The following is a 20,324-nucleotide window of genomic DNA, read 5'->3' on the forward strand; positions in this document are numbered from 1 at the left end:
GAATTCTTCTGCGTGTCAAAAAAGGAGGGGGAACCAAGCATTGCGCAGAAGGAATTTGGAAAGTGCTTTCACACAAACTTCTTAATAGAAACTAATAGCTGGCTTCAGATCAGTGAAGTGGTTCAAGAGCTGGTGTTTTGAGAAGTCTGAGCAGAGCTCAGAAAACCTGTCTAATGTTGGAGACTCTGTGTTTGGTGGCAAACTATATTAACAGAGGAGCTTGTCTGTTTACCTCCATCCCTGGCTGAAATTCCAGTGATGGGGATATAAACCTAACAATAGTTTCTAAACCTTAATTACCCTTTATTCGTGCCGAAGCCCTCTCAGACAAACAGTCCCCCTGACAAACAGAGGAAACCCATTTTTAACAGTGAATCTTGGGGAGGGGGAGGAGAGGAAGCCCTGGTTAAGCAACAGCGGTCAGTTGGGTGCATGGGTCACCAGGGGCCACTGGTGAAGGGACACTAGATGTTGTACAAGAGGTTCCCTCAGCAGGAGGAAACTAGCTGTAGAGGAGAAAGTTAGAGAGAGAAACACTGCTGGGTTAAAAAATGGAGATAAATCCAGGATCCTTGAACTTCTTAGAAAACTCTCTCAGAGCCCAAGCGATATTCCGTAGCGATGAGGTGGATAAATAGGGGCACAGTTCCCAAAGAAACCATTGAGTCATCAAGGCTGACTGGCAGCTGCAGGGACAAACATATCCTGAACTCCATCCATAGCACTGCAAGGCTCTGAATTAATTATTGATTTGGCCAGATATGTCTATTCTTGTGGTAGTCGAAGGGAAGAGGGATTTGGGGTGGGAGCCTCTGCAGAGCCTGCCTGGCTGTTTGCTGCCTGGGCCTCTCCCAGTGGAGCCAGTGCTGGTGCTGGGGCAGCCGGGCCAGAAAGCCTCCTTTCCAGGAAGGGGCTGCAGACAAAAAAAAAAAAATAATAATTCCCGAGCCCACGTTCTCTGAAAACGTTCCAGAGGCTATGTCTGCATTTCGTGTTTGGCTTGAACCTGAGCCCAGGGCCCATGTCTCAGCTGGGAGGCAGCAAGCCCTGCCGCGCATCTGAGATCGGTGCTGTCCGCCCCTCTGCCAAACCAGCGGTGCTTTGGTGAGGGCCCCTCCGGGGCTAGGGCGAGGCAAGGGCCTGCTGTAACGCCAGGCGTGTTTGTGTTAATGGCCCCACGGAGCTGGGAGCTGGAAGAGCTTCCACACAGCCTGTTTCCAGCAGCTGGCTAGCCAAGCCTCTGGGAGTCTCATTGCTGCCCTGCAGCAGGCAGGAGTCCAAGCTTACACAGTGGGCAAGCTTCTCCCAGACCTACAAACCCCACAGGCTTCGCCTGCCCAAGATAGGAAGGGTTGTGGGGACGAGGAGTTGGCTGTGGGGATGGCCAGTGGATGAGGGCCGAGCACTCGAGGCAGGTGGCACAAAGGACTGTGGCGTGCTCAGTGTTTAAGTAACTCAAAGTCCCACGGTTCAGCATGCGCCATCTGATGCAGAGCCAGGAGACAAAGCATGGCCATAGCTGTTTACGCTGGGCTTATGCCAACCCTCCCCAAATTACTAGTGCCATGACTTGCATGCTGCTTGGGGCAGCGCCTGGCTGTATGTGCTGGGTGCGGGGTGCTACCACAGAAATGCCTTTTTTTTAAAACGCTAAGATGCTTTGAGGGTTCAGTAACTTGAAGTTTTGGCCTGCAAAGTTACCCCTAGTTGCGTTAATAGCAATGACGTGCACTGAAACCAGCTCTGCATGATACATTTTGAGCCATGAGACTGTGTGCTGGTTCGCCTTTACTACAAGTACTTTCTATAATGCTTCAGATTGTTATTTCTTACGCTATTTTCTGCCTTCATTTCGGTAAGTACTCTCTTAACTCATTTATACAACTACTGTTTTTTTCTGATAAGCACAGAGGATGGGAACTGGCCTCTCTCTGCCCAGCAGGTGTTTCTGAGGAGGCCTCTGGTGTGCCATGGGCTTCCCTGCTGGGGCACGAAGAGCCTGGAGAGACGTGACAGCAGCTGCAGCACTGCCGATGAGGCACTGACACCTCCTGATGCTCCTGGCACACTCTGTGTGACCTGGCCCTGCTGCCATACCGCTCTTTCCAGGCCCTTTTCTGTCCTTTATGGTCTTTATAGCAGGTGCTGTCACCTACCTGCCCTGCAGCACCAATGGCCTCAGCAGCATTGCAAGGTCTCAGAAACACTCTCCTCCATTTGGTGCCTCTCTTCCCTGGAGCTATGCTTTGGGTAGGCATCCTCATGTGGCCTCTTGTTTCTGCCTCTGAGAATGAGCCATTTCCTGCCCATTTTCATCTTCTTTCCAGTCACTGCCTTGCTGCTGATTCCCCCTATGGCAGCTGACACCTTGGGTAACGGGAAGGGCCAAGGGGGTAAGCAGGGCTCGGAGGCGGGCAGTCGGTAGGTGACCCACGCTGCTGCGCAGAAACGCGGTGGCAGATGCACTTGTGAGGGTAGGCACCGGCCAGAGGAGTGAAGAGGAGATTAGGCTCTGACTGCACTGTTTACTGCAGTGCAGGATAGCGATACTTAAGCCAGTTTGGGTAACAAAAACAATTGCAATAAGCCCGCTTCTTTGCCAACAAACAGATTGTGCTATCTGAGCCAGCTTGCTCCCACCAGCACGTGCAGACTGATTATTTGGAGAGTTAGAGTACGTTCAGGGGTTAGCATGTGGCCGAATTTCAGCAGATTTTCACAAGCACAGCCAAAGGTACATCCTTAACAAAGAACATTTATTGTGACATGCAAGTCTTTGCTCCAAAGCTCACTGTAGTCTTTCCAGAAGAAACGTGCGATACTTTTTTAAATAAATGAGAAGTAATTTTTTTTTTATTATTTTTCCCCAAGCACCATTCTTGGAAATGACCTTTTGGCTGAAATTTTCTTGAAAAATATCAGCTCAGCCCAGATATTTCCCTCTTTCCAGGAAAGCTTTTCTAGAGATCTACCTCTTGTAAATGTTTATACAGACGGCTGAAGTCTGCCAAAGTTATAAGCGGCTAAAAAAGAGGAGCTTAGAATGGAAAACAGTGAAACCTTAATAATAACATTACCAACCTCACTTAATAAACAGATGCATTTAATATGGATCATATATAATAAACACTAGCTTAGATATGAAACTATTGTACCTTTTTTTTTTTTGCTATACAGTAAGCAAAGGTTTAGAATATCCCTGCTTAGTTTTGAATGTTTTCTGGCAAATGTTGTGTTTCTAAAATTATCTTTAAGGTTGTTTGATCAGTTGTAGGTTGCAATGGACTGATACTGTGTTCCTTTTATATGATGCATAAGGCAAGCAACTACTTGTTTTGACAGATTGTTAAAGATCTGTAATTAGAAGGGGAAAGGGGCTAGTTCATACCTGTGACACTTTATGGATTTACGTGCTTCTGTGAATGGGACATAAAACACTTCAGTTCACCTGTGGTTTTGTAGGTTCTCGCTTGAAATGCTCCAAGAAGACTCTCTTATCATTTTTTATCTCTGGGAAAGGAGATTTAGAGGATTAAATGATACAGTTAAAATGTATTTAACAATAGATATCAAATCCACAGGTGCATAATCTTGCTTCAGCTTAATTTGCAGCACTGTTCAGTTGGGACCCCAAGAACGTTAATGGAAGTATGACTTCGTGCTGAGTAGCTTATAACATGATTTGGGCTGGAGCCAAGCGGATGGCTGGTCCCGTGCCGCACCACGCTGCCCGCGGAAAAGCGTGGTGGTGGCACTGGGTCACACCACCTCCACCAGAAGACCCCAGCAGATGCATTGCCCACCCAGAAGAGAAGAGTGGCTGGAAACCTGACTGCTGTGGTGCTCGTTCACCACTGAGCAACTAGCTGGATGCAGGTCTGCGGAGGGATTTTTCCACAGTCCACACTGAAAATGACCTATATAATATTATAGATGCACACCCTGTGGTGTTTAGAAGTACCTCTATAAAACTTACCAGACTAAAGAACTTGAATTTTGTGAGGTATCTCTAGAGGTTATGTATAAGTAATCTCCATTTCTCTGATACACTATTCATACATTAGGTTTTCTTTATGGGTCCATTACTTGCAGTCCTAAATTTGTCAGAATTTCAGTGATTTTATTCTGAAAATATGATGTTCATTTGCATCAAAGTGGATTATTTCCCTTAGTAGTCAACATTAGTAAATTAAGTATAGATGAAAAATACTGCAGACTAGTGTTTCTGATGCTGAGCGAATATGTGGGTATACAATAGCTCGTACAAATGAAAAATGCACTATTCGTAATGTTGCCAGGTTGACTTCAACCTTGGATAATGGGCTAAAAGGTGCAGGCTAAGCACATTGATCAGTGCTGTAATGTCTTTAGCAAATGAGGGAAATTGAACAACCTTTGCCTACATAACCTTTGCCTTCACTGTTTTTGCTTTATTCACATTTGGAAGAACACATCATCTCAAGTGCATTTAAATAGCAGCAGGATGGGAGTAATCACTGTGCTTTCAAGGGCAGAATGCCCCTGAGTTCCATGGGAACTGGATGTTGACTTATACTAAAAATCCATAGAGCACAGATGACTCAGACTTACATTGTACATCTGAAATGTTGTTGTAATCAAAATTATCACGTAATTGTTTTTGTATTTATGGAAAAGTTAGATCCATTTTATATCATTTTAAAATATGTTTCACTTTCCATGTTTTCTCTGATTTGATATTCACATGTATATTACATATATATGATACCACAAAACAGCGCATCCGTACTGATATATATTTACATACTACATATAATGTGTATGTATAGTCTATTATTATTTACTAACAACCATTTTATTTCAGACAGCAGAAAAATGTGGGATTCTGCTGTGTCTGAGACCACTGATTACGTTCACAATGGTGAACAGATTAACCATTTAGTTGCAGGTATCAAGGTTGTCACTCAAACTGGCAGCACCTCAGAATAGCTAAAGCTTATCAAAAATTGTCTGGATTGGAAATGACAGCCATACATGCATGAATGCGTCTGTATGGCTGGAAGATTGTTGAAGTGTGAAGTGAAGAAGTTCACTTCAGTTTATTTTTTATCATAATTACTGTATTTCATGAGGGACCATTGACTTGCTGCATGATAAATACAAGGGGGAACAGAAAGAAACTTCATTCTCTTATCATCTTTGTCTCCAAAGGTCACCACATTTGAACAAAGCGTATTTATTTTATTCCTTATGCATTTATGTAGCCATTTACTGTACTCTGTATAAGTGAAGCAGAATAATTTTTTGCGAGACTAATTAGAAGTTGCATGGTAGAAAATGTTTTTGTGATCACACCACCGTAACGAAATTGAGCTGTCTTTACTGACGTGTGTTCCATTTACTGGATTTTTAAAAACATATTTCCCACACTTTCAGCAGGTCATTGCTTTTTAAGAGCAAAAACATTGTAAATCCTTTCATCCTAAGCAAAGCAATATCCTTAATGAATATATTTTGAAAAAGTTGTGGCAGTATACCTCATCTTTCTTCTATTTGTTGAGTGGCTTTATACAGCTCCCATCTCTACAGCATCTTAGAAAACCTCCATGTCAAATCAAGAACAGCTAAATTGCTTCTGGGTTGATAGGGTCGATGCATAAAGTTCATTTGTCTCCATCCCAGTGGCGTTTCCATTCTCCTTCAGTTCCAGCGTAAAGCATTAACCAGACAATTTTACCATTTCTGATCGTATATGGAATAAACTCTCAGGGAACAGAAGAAGCCATTAATTTAATTATATTATTTCATAATACACTGTTAACTGAGTTGAGGGCTGCACTGAGAAAGCCTGGAGGTTTCAGCAAGACAAATGGACAAAACCAATCTTTTGTATATAAAAAAAAAAAAGTGAAAAATAAAAATCCCCCAAGTTGGCTCAAACCCCTGTTAAATCTTCAGAAAGAATGCCATACGTGGAGAGAGGACTTAGTTCTGTGGCTGGTGTTTTTGAGGACAAAATGGTCTACTGAAGACCATTCATGCTATGCCCCAAAAGACCACAACATGTGGCAGTTTTACGCACCCTGCCATTGGAGGTGTGGGGTCAGGGGCTGGTCTCTGCCCTGCCGCTGGTCTAGCAAGTGGCCTTCAGCAAGCTGTGAGATTTCTGTGTTGTCATTTGTAAAGCAGGAACATTTTTGATCATTATTATGACCATCACTGCATTACATTGTTACAGCGATGATAGCACCTAGAAGACATGCAAGACTGAGGATTTCAATCTGCCCCTGTGTGGAACACCTGACAAACACGAAGAGTGTGCCAGGCTGTCCCCTGCAGAGATACTGAACGATGGGTGGGGAAAACGAAGGGTTTATTTACCTGCCATTTTGGAAGTGAAAGAGGCATTGCCAGGCGATACTGGTTTTTGTTGCAAAGCTCTGTGACTGTCTAAAGCGCAAAAGGATGCCCGTATTTTTCCCTCCTCCGTGGCTGACCACATGTGGAAAGATGAAACGCTCCCTCCATTTCCAGAGGCGTGTAAATGGCTCAGAGATATGGACAGATATGCGATTGTCAACTCCAATTAGTTGGTGAAATGACCTACTGTACTTCTGTTCTATAGGTATCACAAAGGCTGTTCCGCCCATGAATTAGGCGTCGGTGAGAAGCTGAATTTAAGCCCAATATTGTATGGGAATGTCCACTCCGCTTTGCCACACTAAAGACATTCAGGCAGGCAGAACACCCTCCGCTGGCTCATTAGGGCATACATTAGAGGCAAGCTCGCTGAGCTCGCCATGAACCCACTTGAATGGTCGTCCTTGGTGGACGCTTGCAGGGCAGGCCAGTTCCCACAGCACCCCGCTGATCCCCTGTGAACAGATTCGCAGCTCCCCGCTGACTGCAGAACGGACGGCTTGCCCCATCCTCACCCGCCACTGACAGCCCTCATAATAACAACCTGCCCAGGAGGCGAGGGACGGAGCCGAATTTCTGACAACTCATTAGCCCGAGATACAGTCGGTTTCTGCCGGGGATCGCCACCACCGCTGCAATGGGAGCGAAACAATACTGGGCAGCACTGGTCGGCGCGGGGCCCTCCGCTGCTGCAAGAGTGACGTTTTTCCTCACAAAGGAGGGTGGCTCTGTGAAGAATCCTGAGGGGAAAAACAGAAAAATTGGCAGCATAAGAAGTGCTCAGGAGAAAAATGAGGCCAGCAGGGGGTCGTATGATACTATAATGAAACCACAGCTGCTGAGGAGCATGCAGGCTACCATCAGCAGAAGCACACATGCTCACATTGTCCACCCTTATGGTAGCAATCCAGTTTTGAGGTTCTGGGTCTAATTTTCATAGTGCTTTCTTGCTTTATCTTTTGGCTTGACCAGAACATCATTATCAGCATATCAGTTTGGGAAAAGAAATTAAGAAAAGAACTGGGAAGACTCTACTAAATATGGCTTTGGATAGGCATCTCACTGATCTCTGTAGCTTGTCTTTTAAAATCAGATGCATTGAACTATACTGTGATTTTCTGGCCCGGTCAAGAACTACAGATGAGATCTTGCCCATTCCCCTGTGTCACTGGATGGTGGGGCATTTCTGAGGCCCAAGCACAGACTCTGCTCCTCACCTTGCTCTTGGGGCACACCTGGCCTACAAAAACCACCAACCAGAACTTCCCCAAGCTGGATCAGCAGGAGGGGATGTGGAGCGCTCTTCATGAAGAGCCATTTTTCTGGCTGTCGTTGGGTGTTGCTACCATACTCCCAGCTTGGAGGGTGATGCATACAAAGGTGAAGTCTTCATCCAAAACATTCAACGAGGGCAATACGGAGTAGATTTGTCACTACAGGCAAGAGATACTCTTGGGATGGGAGCAAAACATGGGAAATCTTTGAAAAAAATCATATATTTTGCCTTTGCTACGTATATCTTGTGATGTGAGAGGCAATTTTCTATGTAAACTGAAAGCCCGGAGTGCATTTCCTCTGACATTTTCAAGTATAATCATTAGGATCAGAAAGAGAAAAACAGTTGACTTATAAGGTCTTTGTCTGGCTTATACTGGTAGACAACGAACATTTAATGAGTTTTCTACAAATTTCAGTGCAGAAGCAAGAAACAGCTTCACTAAGGGAAGTAATTTTTGGCACTACTAGTGAGAAATACCATCTGCCAGGAATGGAGTCACTGTAAAGAAAATGCCATAAAGACCCAATTTGACAGGGAAAAAAAAAGTAAAAAACAAACAAACAAACAAACAAACAAAACTGTTCAGGCCAGAAATAAGTAAATAAATAAGAAGAATCATTACAGTGTGAGCTGTTTCCTTTGCTCAGCTCCTTTGAAAAAAAGAATGTAGACTTTCTGAGCCATACCTCTCAAAGTACGTGAGCATTGTGGCCAGGGAAGACTCGTGGACATTGCTAAAATTTTGAGGGGATGTACGATTGAAAAGAAACAACTTCTGAAAGAAGGGAGGAAAATGAGAAGGGAGCTTGCAGCTGACTGAAACTGTGTTATTATATTGTTTCAGTCTTGTATGCAGTCTATCTTGTGGGCAGGACCTTAAACTATGGAGATACAGAGATATTCCAGGCACACTGGAGACGTTCCAGACCCACTAACAGTCCCCCTTAGTCATGGAAGCAGCAACACGTAGTAAATCACGTTGAAGGCCAATGCAAAGTTTTTAACAACTTTATTAATGAAATGGAAAGTGAGAAGTGTGTCAATGACATTAGTAGGAAATGTTTAATGTGGGTGTGTTGCAGGCAGAAAAAATGCTCAAAGACAAATGTGGAGATTAAAATGATCAGGCAGAATTAATATAAACTCATTCAGTTTTAGGAACTATAATTGTTGAAAAGAGAACCAAATAGTTTTCTCCTCACAATAAATGCAGTCTGTCCAGAAAGCCAGGGGAACTGACCTCCTGTAAAAAGAGGCCCAGCAGACAAATATCAAGGTGAGATTGCCCGTTAGCAAGGGACAGCTGGTACTGTGCCAGTGACCTGAAACACAGCTATTAATGGAAAAAGGTGCAAAGAGAGAGAGAAAAAAAAATAATCCAAATAAAAAGACTGGCTGACATGGTCTAAGGCTGTGGTCAGATACAGCTAAAGAAACAAGGCACGTGTTGTTCCCCAGTTTTGTCCAGCTTGGGAAAGACATGAAAAAGCCCCCAGATGGAGTCTTTCATGGAAGACTCAGATCTGAGAGCAAAGAAATGGCTGTAAACGTGGACGTGTGTTTTGTCAAAGGCAGAGGAAGTCCGTCTGCTGCTGGGATAAACCATCAGAGTGCCTTGTCCTTCCCACCAAGAAGGGCTAGATGCTAGAAGGAGAAATTCTGACTTCGTGAAGGAGGAATTAAGATCAGCGATGCAGTCAGGAGTGCAGCTGGGGTTTTGTACACAGTAAAACAGTCTTGGAAGGGAGGCAGTCACGTACAGCTGAGACGCTTTCCCCCAGAGACCTTCCTTCAGGAGGTTCACCAACAACTCCAGTGTCCGGTTTTTTGGAGCAGGTTCATATTCATGGATTGCCTTTAAGTACTCAGTACAGAGCAGAGAACAAACTTTTATTTCTAGCTTGGCAAACTAACGCCAAGGGAGCTTAACTTCAAGTATTAAAACCTGCTCATTTAGTAAAAAAAAATAATACTAACAATAATAATAATGCATGACTGAATACACACAATCTGTTGTATTTATTTTTCTTTAAGTATTTTCTAAATAACAATCTCCTTGGGTGTGAAAATTTCTTCTAGAGTGGAAAATATTGATCTTCCTGAAGATGACTGCACATTTTTGAGTTGCCTTCAGTTTTGAAAGTTGTTGCACTGCTGCTAAAGGTTGTTTCTTGAATTGGTTGCCGCATTTGCACATGGATGGACTCTAGCTGATGTTGCCACATCTTCCAGTGGTACAGCCATAACTAGAAAAAAAGATGCTTTGTTTCCAAGTTCATTTTCAGCATTGAATTTGAAATGGATTCAAAAAGACTATGAAAAAGGAAGTACAAAACTTGGCTGATCCAAAAGCAACACAGAGACATAGCCCAAACAAGCAAAGATTTCAGCATTGCATCTCTGAGCTGCTAATAGAACTGCATTGGTTGCAACCCCCATGATACATGCATCTTAAAACCTCAAATGTCTGCATCAATACTCTCCACACTGTGATTGAGACCACAAATTTGCAAGTAAGGCAGACTCCAATACTTGAAGATGAAAGTATCTGGTAAAATGCAGCAGTCTGGAGGGAAACAAGTCAGCAGGAACCCAGAGAGGAGAAGAATCCCTTAGAGGAGACTAATGCTACGGGCCACCACCTTTGTGAACTCAACAACCAGCAACTCATCTGATATTCACTGGGACGAAGGGAAGAGGTGATGTTACTTTTCCTAGTGTGTGAACAGCTCCACTTTCTGGATGTGTGCTCATATGGAAGTATATAAGACCAGGAAAAAAAAGCATTTCAGGAGGACAGACTTCTCACTTTATGATATGGAGGGTCTATGTAAAAGGTCTTTTAATAATTTTTGGAAAGCCTTCACAGCAAGCCATTTCAATGTGTTCCTCTAAAACTACTTTTCAATGGAAAAGTAAACATGTAAAGAGAAAAGGGGATGTTATTCAAACTGTCCAGGAATTGTTTCTGGCATTTTTACACATCTTTCCAAGGCCATTAAAAACTCTTTCCCAAAGCTAAAGCACTTCTTTCACTGTAGCAGACTGAATGAGTCCTAAAAAGCCGTAAGTTCTCAGTGCCATTTCTGTAATATTTTAGATACCTCGGATATTTCTCTGTCAAGCTCTCTGATGGCAAGAACTGTAAAATCACATCTGCAAAGTATGGAGAATTCTTTACATGTGTAAAATTCCTTCTCATTATATAGAGAAATAGTTTACAGACTGCTCTAAGTACAAGACAAATAACTCACTGGAAAAATGGGAATGGTATATACAAGCCTCTTAGCCTCAATGATCTTCTTTGGCACCAACTCTCTGGATGGCTTGAGTGGATTACTTGAAAGGAACTACACTAAATATTGTCTTTTGTTCATCAGCTGGGAGATTTCTTCCAAGCAGTCTACTCCAGTCCTGAAACATCAGATAAATGAGGAGAAGAAAAGAAGACAAAATAGCACGTAAAGTGGATTTAGCTCTCTCCTAAGTAGTAGAAATGCAAACGAAAGGATTCTGGCTAGCTTGGAACATCCCTTCTCAGGGAGATCGATGCTGGAGACGAGACAGGAACAATATGAAGATGTATTTCTAAAAGCATCTATGTCACCCAGAGCTGCGAAACTAGGGGGCATGCATGGTTGTATTCAGAGGACGAGACAAAATATCATTTAGTGCCAAGAGATCAGATCAGAACCTGAATTCCCAGGTGCTAGACTGAATTTACACCTATGAAGATGATCTCCTTACAAAGTCACTCTCTAGCTGCACCTTCTCAGGCTGCTCTGTTGCATGAGATGCCAGACCTTCCCGTGGCACTGGAGCCGGGCAGCCTTGTGGCTCACCGGCAGGGAGGCTGGAGCTTTGGGAAGCCTTGCAGCCACCGCACCTGTGAACGCCATAGCACAGGCACTGACTCCTGAAGGGGATGGTCACGCCGGTACTCAGCAGGGTCACAGGCAGGCTGCCTTTGTGCTGCAGCTGGGTGCCACTGCCCTCCCACACACCTCCCGCCTGCGCGTGCTGACGCCCATCACGGGACCCCAGGCATGCCGTGTCCTTACATGCTCAGAGATAGATGTTGAAAGGTGTGTTTTCTGAGTTGCTAGCCATTTTTTTGCATGAAGCATCTGCTACACCGTGTGTTTTCTCGCTGTCTCTTATTCCCTCAGACAAAGAAGAAGCCAAGGTTTTGCAAGCCAAGTCTAATCCCATTTATATGCTGCTTTTAACTCCTGTATTACTAGTTCAAAGTGTGTGTCCAAATTTAGAAACAAGACTAATACAACCCCAGGCTTCGCACTCATCAGATCTTGCTAATTAAGCATGTTCAGGCCTGGTCATTACTTGGATGGAAAGTTGTCAAAAATTATCTGTCTTAGCTAGGAGTGGTCTCAGAGGCTGCAGGTGATGCAGTTCTCTCAGTGCTCAGCAGTTCTGAACATCTGGAGCAGTGCTCAGTTTAACTGTGTTCGTAGCTCTTTGTGCTTATTTTCCGTGCAAAGGGGGAAGCCCAACTTGTTTTTGAAGACTAGCACAGGTCTACATGGCATTTAAATCTTCAAATTTCCTATTTGTAGTACAGAGAGGGACTTTGATGCTATGAGCATGTGTGCTGGCCATCTGCACCACACTTACTCCTAGTGCCATCCCCTGAATACCTAATGAAAATGCCGTGTTCAGGCTGGGATGCTACAGATGCACTTCAAGTCAGGTGAGAAATAGAAATTCTGTTCAGTTAGCATCATTAAAATACTGAAATATGTTTTGCTAGAGAAAAGGTGTTGATTAAAATGCCAAGCTCCAAAATGTGAGAACAATACTTTTCTTCCCTGTATCTTTGTCCTGGTTATCCTCCTGATCCCTGCACTCATCTGGCCATGCTGCTGTTACACTTTTCTCGCATGTGCCTGACAGTCAGCCTCTGTAAACAGCTGGCACGAGACCCATGAACTACCTGAACAAGACTTCAGTAGGAACCAGTTTTGTCACTGCATACCTGATAGCTGAGTTCAGCCCTACATAAGACTTTGCGAACAGCTTAGGTCATTACAATACAAGGGACTGTAATAAACCGCTTTACATAGAAAACAATATTTTACCAATTACAAATGCTCTAAAATTTGATAACGGTTAGTAGATACACATGCAAATCTTAGCAGCACATTTTCTGATATAAGGCTTTAACAACTCCATAACTCCCTAGCCATGTTACAAACACAAAGCTCAACCTATCTGGTGATAGAAATGTCCACAAGGTTCATCAGGAAAGGATGTCTGGTCCAAGGCAAGCCAGGGTCAATGTCTTGAAATCATGGCTACCTCCTTATTATAGCTGAATTTCACCCAAGCTTGTGACAAAGTCAAAAAGAGAGATAGAAGATGAAGGGGCAATTTACAGATCTAAACCAAAGTCAAACCCTGCCTCTGACAGAATACTCTTTGTAAAGAAACACTCACATTCATCACACGTATTGAGAGCATTGACCAATTTGTCTTTTCAATAGCCATTAAACAGCAAAAGTCATTAAAAAAAAAAAAGCAAAGTGAAAATTAAGTTTTCTGCGTACAATTTCTAGTTCTGTTTGATGTTGGATTTAGAAATATCAGTATTCAGCTAGTTGCTAATACCAGATAGGCAGAAATTATCAATATGTTTTCCTTTGAACATAAAAAAGCTCTCACTTGTTAGCAGTGTACATAATTAGCACATTTTTGCTGATGTTTTCCATTGATCACCGTGGCTTCTAGGATATGTGACTGAACAAGACAGTGCTAGCATTATAATGGTAAATTGTAATGACAGAGATCTGCCTGCTAGGTAGCATTTTAATATTTATCTGTTATTTCCATTTCTACTTCTGCCCAGTAATAAACTACTAATCCTAAACCTGAGTGCCTTTGACAACTGTCAATGACCAATTAACAATTAACACTTTAAATGTCCAAACTTTCTCAGTGATCATAGCTCTGAGAGCAAAGGGACGTTTCAGAGTCTAAGGCGAGTAATTCTATATGCTTGGGAAAGGAAGGAAAGGAAGAACAAGGACTCAGCGACATTAGGAGTCTGTCACAGCAGTCACAGACTAGCTTTGCTATTCCCCTGGAATACCAGGATTTCAGCAATAACCCCATGCAAAGCACACATGGGAAAGTCTGGCTGCTGCAGGGGGAAGAAGCCTCGGCTGGGGCAGGCACCAAAACAAACAGAGGCATCATCCCGTTTCTCATAAGGTGTCGAAGCTCCAGCCTCGAGGGCTTCTGCACCATCCCCTGGCCCTCAGGTGGGCTCCCCGGCCTCCATCTCCCTTTGTGGAGCCGTCAGTCAGGATCACGTCCTCGGCCAGGCACGCTGCGGCCACTTGCCAGCTGGGAACAATGCCTGTGCCACAGCACGCCATTGTGCTCCCAGCGGATTACACAGGCAGGGCTGTCTGCCTGGCATGATATTATTATGTCAGTAGGACTTTTCTTTCTCCCGGAAGACGTAAGCGCTGTCATCTTTTAACAAAGAAACCCAGTGCCAACCTGCTGCTAGCCGGCGCTTTTAGCAGAACACTGCTGCTTTTCTTGGAAAGCGCTAATGGGCTCCTTCGTCACAAGAGCACCAGGGGCTCTGGGGAGGAGCATGGAGAGGCCTCCATCATGGTGAGCCCACAGGAAAAGGGCTCTCGGCTGCTCTCCTGCCCCTGGCCCAGAGCCCCTGCATGCAGGTGGGACGCCCTGGCTAAGGGCCACCCATGGACCACGGGGTTCACATGGGGCTCCGCTCACAACTCTGGGCTCTCGCCCGTGGCAGGAGGTTGTAGCAGCAGAAAAATGGCACTCGCCAAGATATAGATTTTGCTATGTGGGGCCTGTGCTCCCCTCCAGCTCCACAGCCCTGAGTGGCCTGCAAGGAGGGGCTGGCGCTGGGCGAGGAGCAGGGCCGCGCACACCACCGGTCGCTGCCGGCAGCAGGCCAGCCCTGTGTGTCCCACCATGGCCACCCTGGGAGCAGCAGCTGACACACCTGAAATTCTATCACAACAGCCTGGGATTTCGCCCTCTGAGCTTTGTTTCTGGGTGGATTTCCTGAAATCTCTTCTTTTTTCCCTGCTTTCATCACAGATGCCTCACACTGCCCTGTTAGTGTGTGGGAAGGCCCCCCTCACTGGTTACGCTGCACGTGCAAGCACATGTGCAGCCATGCTCAGAGACCTCCTCATTGCTCCTGAGTCCCGCAGAGACCTTCACTGCTGGCTGGCGGGGGCCAGCAGCCCCCACAAGGCTCCCTTATTTCATCTTTTCCCTCCCAGCCCTTGGGTTGGTCACACTCAACAACTTCTGGAGGCATTTTTCCCCTCTGCAACAGTGTTACACCACCATTGCCTTGTACTTGCTGCTATCATTGGGTGTCTTGGGGTTATTTATTTCTCATGACATAATTTCAATCAAGTTTCAGAGTGCTCGGTTCCTGTAAAGCAGCATTAAAGGGCTGTCGCTGCTGTGCCTGCTGATGGCGGATTAGAACAAACATGACTCCATCTGGCTACATCAATCTTTCGTGTTCGCCCATCTGTGGTTTGTCCTGCCAGCTAAAATCATTTATCATTAGAATAGATCCCTTCTGGAAATGGAAAAGGGAAAATGAGGCCATTTGATGGGCTGAGTTTAGGTGAGTTTGAGATGGCTGCATGAATCAACTCCCAAAAAATTATGAGCTGCATTCCTGGCCCGTCCTGGGAAACATGCCTGTCTTCACAGATATTAAATGTATATGCTTCCACAGGAGGCCAGGAAGACAAGCCAAATACGTACCCGTCTATTGCAGGAAGACTGCCTGAGGGATGTCCTGGTCATATTTGTCTTTGTGCACATCAAGAGAAACCCCACAGAAATCAGGGCATGGAGATGATTCTAGCACAGGCCTCAGCAGGAGGCAGTGTGTTCAGAAATGCTTAAGTGACCCGAAGTCCTGTTTTCAAAGGTGACCTAGTAGAAGAGGCCAAGATTTATTAATGCCTGTCAGCAATTGCATATGTACATTTGCAATATAGAAGCTATGCTCTTTAACATAGATTTTTCCCTCCCTTCTCTGTTGTTTATCTAGGGCTTGTATTTCCAGAGAATAATCCTCTTCCCAGCAGCTAGGAAGGGGCGTGAAGCCCTTACACATCCCCAAATCCCAAGAGCCTTCAGATGGAGCATGCTCACGATGCAATAGAGCACCAGTCTTCCTGGGGGTCCTTGTCTTACAGTGGTGCTTGTAGCACTCCCAGGCACCCACTATCATCCAGACATGAAGAGGTGACCCAGAACGGGGCCAGAGATGCTGGATATACACAGCAATAAACTGCTGAGCCTCCAAGCACAAACAAGCCAGTCAGCTGTACTTCATTACCACCTTAGTCATTACTTTGCAAATACTTGGTTTTCTGCCAGAATTCATCAACATATTTCTGGATTCCAGGAGTGTCAAGAATTCATACCAGCTGTTCATTAGTCACTGCTCACCAGTCAACTTGCTCATGCTAGGAAACGTCAGTGTTTGCTTAGAACAGAAATCACACGGGCTCACCTGCCAGGCACCCCACTCCCCAAGATCTATCAGTGGAACATGGTAGCTAACATTTTGAAGGACATCTGTACCTGGAAAATTATTTGCCCAGACAGTCAGGTAATGTTTAAACAAAGAGCAACAGCAAAAAAACTGCTGCAGACTTGTTTCCCAAAATAACACACTCTACTGCATGACTGTCTTGAGTGGCTCTGACCAGGGGGTCTGTAAAGGGCTGGCACTAGGCTCTTAATTGCTGCTCAAGGCCTTTTTGAGTGGCAACATGGCATTTCAGGGGTACTTCAGGCCCTAAACACCACATTCAACAAGGCTCTGGAGCAGAGCCCTGGCATCAGCTCCTGCTTCATTGCATTGCTTCATGTGTCTCTGCCTCATGTGGTGATACGACAGTGTCACTTGGGCTTGCTTGTCCCTCTTGAAAGGTGAGGCCCATACATTGAGGTGGCTCTGACCAGGAGCCAACTGCTCACCGAGGACTCCCATTTGATCATCTGAATAGCCTCAAAGCTCGCTGTTACCCGGTGACAGGGCCAGCAACTCTTTGAAGGGGAAGGAAGAAAAGGTGAAGCAATTTGATCAAACCAGAGGGTTCGATCTGCTGCAGAAGTACATCAAAGCCCCCAGTATAGGACTCAACACGCAAGCATTACACAGTCATATTCTGCAAAGACTTGCACACTCTGGCAAGACTTTTCTTCAAACTGAAGAGGCTGCAGCAGCTGTTCCTTTCATGATTTGATCCAAAACAAGTAAATGGCCATATCCCAATGACTCTGCTGCATGCAGCTTAGCCAAAGTTGCTGCCTGCCTTGAGTCACCACAGAGTGGTAACGTCAGCTTGACACAGCCTCTCCCATCAGCTGGTCCTGGGTGGGTTCCTCCTCAAAGACAGCTGTCCACTGGCTTTCGTTAATGCCAGCATCTCCTTTTTTTTTCTGTTTCACATAGTCTTTCAGTGTTAGGGGTTGAACTGCGCAGCTCTAGCTTACTGCTGAGCACTCCCAGTCACTCACTGCCCAGGGGAAATGAAATACTGCAAATGAGCACGTGGCCCAGTTCAGCTTCTTCATCTTTGCTCTGTCCATCCTTGTGCCAGTGGGATGACACCCGCTGCCCTGGGCCTCCCGAGGATATATGAGAAAGAGGGCGACTTCTAGGAAATCTCTTTATGTTAGGAGACTCTGCCCCAACACACAACATTACCCAGTTCTCGTATTTTATTTTGGATAATTGTGATGTTGGTCATTCACAAGAGCTGGGTTTGGCTTTGGCCTGAATGTCCCCAGGGTCTATCAGTCTTTTCCATAAGCTTACTCATGCCCATCTTTGCTAAAAGAACTCAAGTGGGAAATTACTGAGAAGCTAAAGGGTAAGCGTGGAGTCCAGTGTATTAAATGTTCATTCAGATGAAAGGAAACTGCCTCTGTTACAGGGAGATAAAGAAGATACAAACAGATTTTAACTGAATGGTTGGTATTCTCCAGTCATTCAAAAGGAAGGCTTTAATTCCTCTAGAAAGGACAAATGAAAGAAAAAAGCACAGCCCAAGGGAAGGGAGGAGAGAAAGACATTAAAAACATAAGACAGTATTTCCCATTATGAAAGGGGTTTGGGGGAGACATAATGCTCAGAACTACATTATTACAAGATTTCTTGTGATTTATGATAAATCTTAGAGCTGACAGAAAATGCTTGACATAATTCAGTTAATATTACAAAAGCTCTTTGGAACAAGCTAGCACAAGCTTTATACCTTTAACTTAAGATTAATTAAAATTCTTACACCAAGAGCCCACGATATTGTAGAGACACCGCACATCCCTGCAACATCATGAATGTTGTGGTTGTAAAATGAACATATGCAAGACTGATGATGATGAGTTTTGGGGATAGTTCTTTCTGGCATTAGTGTTGGGTTTTGGTGTGGTTTTTTTTTGGTGGTAGTGGTGGTGGTTTGGTTTTGTTTTTGTTTGGTTTTTGAATAATCTTGAAAGCTAGCTAGAAAAAAAGAAACCCAAATTGTGTTTGCTATACATTCTTACTTTCAAAAATACAAGCATTCATTGCTGCTTACTGAACATTGAAATCTGCTGTCAGACAGTTCAGCGTCATTCCCAATGGACATCACTTTTCACAAAATGCAGAGCCGCTGTGCGTAGGAGGCTTCAGTCAAGCCCACATAATGCCAAGAATTATTCACTGAAAAAAAAAAAAAAGAAAAATTTAAATAAACATTGTCCAAAGAAAATGTAAATCACCACACTGAAGATGAAGACTAGGACCAACCCTTCACAAAGGCAATCTGACGAGCCGCTGTTAGCTTTCCTCCTGCCTCTGTTTTGAACCTGCGCACTTCGTTCTGCCTCTTCTTTCTTGCTTAGGCTGCGATAATTTGATTATTTTCTTTGTCTCTGCATTCCTGTTCACAAAACATATAAATAATGTGTTCCACATCTCCTAGCCTTTCAAAGAACAGTGAAGCTTGCTCAGATTTAGTGACATATGGCTGCAGCAACTGAGAACATGCTATATGTTTATTAAAACAGTAGGTCAAAATGATTATTATTTTCGGTTGAAACACTTCAGAAAAACTTTTTAGTGAAATGGCTCAAAGTGGAAAATATGGTTTTGGACAACTATAAAACTTTTTATTTATTTATTTATTTATTTAAATTTCAGCCCTTACAGAAAAAAAATTACTTTCATTTTGCTTCTTCCTTTCCTCTGACCTTTCTACACTAGGAGGAAGGAATAAAGCCTACGTGATAATGGAGATACCTTAGGTTAGATCACCAAATGTGAAGGCAGCATTGCTCTATAAATTGGAGGGTGGGAGGAGAAAGAAAAATGACCTCTTCTAGTCCCTTGAAACTCTGTCAAACCCCCAAACTTGTTCTGCTTCCACCCAACCTAGAGAGGCAATTCATGGCTTGAAATGTGTTGAGACATATTTCCATTAGGAATTATTTTCTTATTAAAATCAGAATAACTTTCAAACACATCAACGTGTTTGTATCAACCAAAAAAATCACGTTACGTCTGACCTCATTAGAGAGTAGTGCTGATGTGGCAGTCCTCTACTAGATACATGCACTGAGCTGATGGCTTCATGCTTTTTTTCCATTCTCCCTTTCATCTCCTTCTTCTCCTCTTTGTTCTTTGGCGGGTTTCTGAACGGCAGCATGTTTTTCTTGGCTGATTCTCAGGAGTGTCAATTGACATTGTTGGATCACTGGATCTCATCTGCTTTGATTTCAAACCTATTTTAAACCCATTAAAAATCCAAACCACTTGTCCTGTTCTGTTCCCACTCCTGCCTGGTTTCCAGAAGCTCAGACATATTTAGTCAAGGGCAATGAGGAGCCAAAGCACCTCCCAGTTTGTGTCCGAGGCTTGTCCTGCCGGTCTCCTGGCTGTGCAGGGCTGCGAGTGCTGTGGTTACATGGGGCTGCTGGAGCCCATGGCTGGGGCCCAGCACAAAAGGGGGACCTGGGAACACCCCGTGTCCCTGACAGGATTGTTAGAAACCCCAAAGCAATGGTTTGGGGGGGAATATGAGGAGTCAGGTTTCAGAGCTGTTGTTGCAGTCCATGGACTCCTGTGTCTGGTACCCTCAGCTCATGTTTTCAAACACTGAACTGGGAGAAACAGAGAAATAGGGCTTATTAAATCTGTTCCATGTTCGGATACCACTGGCCTACAGGAGCTACAGCAGCTAGTTCCCACCACCCAGATCCGCAGTGACACAGGGAGAGCCTTGTTACCTCCTTGCACCACCTCGTGTTTGGGAAAACCTCCCCGTACGGGCGGCCCAGTGGGGCTCTCACGGTAAAGCCCTGCTCTCCCATCTGGCTGCAAGAGCCTTTCCGTGCTGAGCTTCTGACAGCTTATATCCATGGCTCTGTCCAAGTCTCACAGTCACTCCAGCTGTTAGAAATTTCTAAATTTGTCTTTTATGAAATGTGAATAAGTGGTGTCTTATCAGCTCATATCTCTGCAGATGTTTGGGGATCTCATCTCTCAGGAATGTATTTAGAATTTTGCCCTGTGCCAAAATTATAAAGCTATAAAAAGTATTCCCAGCCTTAC

Source organism: Anser anser (assembly GCF_964211835.1).
Source record: "Anser anser genome assembly, chromosome: 1".
Taxonomy (NCBI): Eukaryota; Metazoa; Chordata; class Aves; order Anseriformes; family Anatidae; genus Anser; species Anser anser.